Source organism: Melozone crissalis, unplaced genomic scaffold (genome assembly GCF_028551555.1).
Source record: "Melozone crissalis strain CALT ecotype California unplaced genomic scaffold, PUWL_Pcris_2 ptg000042l_1, whole genome shotgun sequence".
Classification (NCBI taxonomy): Eukaryota; Metazoa; Chordata; class Aves; order Passeriformes; family Passerellidae; genus Melozone; species Melozone crissalis.
Window position 1 is genome coordinate 28679197 of NW_026535820.1, and position 3262 is coordinate 28682458.

Consider the following 3262-nt stretch of genomic DNA (forward strand, 5'->3'; position numbering starts at 1 on the left):
AGGGATATTGATGATTCTGAGCTCTGATAATCTAAGCATTTGCATTAGCTTGAGGGGTTTGGTGGTGGTATTTTTTGTTGAATGCTTAAATAGTTTCTAACCCCTACAGATTAAACTGCTTTGTAGTATTTCAGCGAATAAACAGGGCATAGCAGAGCTATTACACATTTTTCTCTACCTTGCATTTTTTGCATAACATTTCATCAAGACAGCTGAATTTAACTTTATGACTGATTCAGGACAGAAATAACAGTTAACATATATTCTAAGTGGCCTATAAGCAGAACAGAAGTACTTCTACCTACCAACAGATGATCAGTGTCTGACTCAGAAGTGCATCTCCCTTCAAAAGGTTCATCATTCTTCAAAAGGAGATTAGCAACTTAAATCCAGAAAAAATAACTCCCATTTTAGTTTTTTCAATACATTTAAAAACCTTGGTTTTCAACTTCATTATAAACCTTCCACAACTGAAGTGCATTAACAAAGTATCATTACTCCTTTTTCACCAACATTTTTAGAGGCACAGCATGAGAAAAAATTTTAAACCATTTAAGAGTCAGAAAGAATAAAATAAGCACTGCTTTGACATTCAGAATGATAAATTCCTCACCACACTCTAGTTATCCCTGTTGCCACCATTTCCCCCTCTGATTTATGATGCTTGCAAGAGACAGGCTTTAACTTTTCATACTAACGTCCTTCCAACTCACTACACACAGAGTATAAAACCCATCACTTGTTCTCATTTTAACTTCTTGAAGCACCTTTTTCTCTGTACAGTTTCTAATGCAATTATGTTTGAGTTCAATTTCAGTTATCTCAACTAACTTAGACACAGCAAATCAGCTGAGCCACAGTAGTACACAAAAAAGGCAAAAAAGCAAATGCTTTTACCTAAATCTCCTCCTAATTGTTTGAATACATGGAACAGTCTGGTAAATACAGCATAGGCTACTACGTAACTGTTGCCAGGCAGTAAATCATTCAGATATACCTAACATATAAAACTTGATCACTTGCCTAAATTCTTAATCTGAAACAGAATTAATCCATTTCAGCTGATGGCATCCTATCCATAAACTTCTGCTAAGCACTCAATCCCTAGTATCGGGTAGCCATGTACCTGGGGGGGGGGGGGTGGGAAATAAAGAAAAAAAGGAAGATGGTCCTTGTTTCTAAAAGCAAGCACATGACAATGAGAACAGTTTCAACAAAACCAAAACCATACCTAAACAACCTAGTGGATGAACACAAATCAAAACATATTTGATAAACAGGGAAAGAGGCCAGACAGAGAAGAGCAAAGTCAATGAGTCATTCACATACATATGGAAGCATATAATTGCTTTCCATATTAAATCAGAGATACCAAAAAGCACATTGCAACTGAAATGTATTATAAAAGCAATTGCAAAAAGAAGGGAAGAAAAACTAAAGCAACTGACAGGCCAGTTGGAAGAAAAATAATGTCATTACTTGCCTGTGCTACAAAGACTTCAGAATCTATAGCTGCTATTAGCTTCCCACTATGGTAAGCCAACTGCAGTAAAGAGCTAGGATTCCATAGTGGCACTGGTAAAATTAAAGACAATTGTTCAGATGATGTAAACCAACAGTTCTAGCTTGTATCAATGGAAGATCACATTAAATACCCAAAAATATTAATGAATTGCTCATTGAAGATATTTTCCCTTTAGAAATACCTCCTAAAAATATTTTTTAAAAAAATAAAAAAGACACAATACAGAAACATTTAGGTACACAGCAGACATCTATCAAAACAAGGATAAATACCAGGATTAACATTTAGATGTAGTTCTATTAGATGACAACTCCTCTACTGCTACAACAATCTCATGAAAGCCCTTTCACTAAATCACCTTCACACTGATTCCTTTTCAATGCAATTTAAACTCATTATGTTAAATGAGCACTATTATATCTGCACTAAAATAAGCATAAGTACTGTTTTTATGCTTGCCTACCATGTAAATCACCCTCTAAAAATACCATAGTTCTGTCTGTTGCAGAGTACTTAAACATATACATTTGGAAGTTGGTAAGGGTTGCTCTATTTTTAATTGGATGAGTTGGTACCTGAAGTTCACAAGCAAAATCTTTAACTTACAAGTGTTTATACTTCTCACAGAAACTGTCTTACAACTTGTATAAAGCATAAAATTACAACAAACACATTGTTCTATCTTCAGTATGTAACACAAAATTATTAAAAACAGCTGCAAGAAAAATCTTGAGTCATTAAGAGAAAAATGTGCTGGTAAGGCTTATTGTCACAACCAGTTGTGACATGACAAGATTTCAACTGGTACCTCCATCTTTCCTGTTTGTTCTAATAATTGTCTTTTATATAACAAGAATCTTTTACTGTAAAATGGTACATGCAACTCACTCTACCACCTTTTGCACCAGGTATATAAAAGGGGACTTAGAAGACTAGGAGATGATTTTATCAAAGCATCAGTTTTTGGAACAGATGGGATCTTTCATGAAATAGACCAGTGCAAACACAAACCCTTTCCTTCCTGGAAGTTCAGTCTGTGTCCTTACTTATATAAAGAAAAGAAGATGAGAGTTGAAGAAATGGAAGCTTGAGTTAAGGCATATGTAACTTACCAGGTTTGATCATACAGCTGGTGGCTACTGAATTTACTTCTGTTGTGTAAGTTAAAAGCAACTGTCAGCTGAAATCAAAGGAGTGGCATAAGCATGAGATAAAGTTTAGGTCCATCTGAGGCCTATTTCAGGACATATCCTTCACATCTTCAGAAAGGACACAATTATAGCCAGTGAATATACAGGAGAACAGCTCTGCAATATTTGGGTCCATTTTTTAAGATATTGGGACAGTTTGCTTGGGTTTGCTGAATACATGTTTATGCACAGCAGAAATAAGCCAGCAATAACCTGACAAAACTGCTCTGCCTTGTATCACCTTTTAGGTTGACAGTGCTTCTAAAGCCTTACTCTCATCCTAATCAATTCAGATAGTAAACTTTCAGGCTACTAGATTAGCATGTCAGGGGTAGGGACAGCATACTCTCCTGTTCCACTTCCAACAGCAATGCCAGCATTTTCTATCAAGCAATTCAATTGTATAAAATAATCAAATTAATCAAATAAATGTATAAAATAATCAAATTAATTAGAAATTGAAATTGCTTATTAAAGGAAGTATTTTATTTTTATTAAAAAACACTAAACCCAGAAATATTGGAATACAATAAAAATTCAGCTGGAA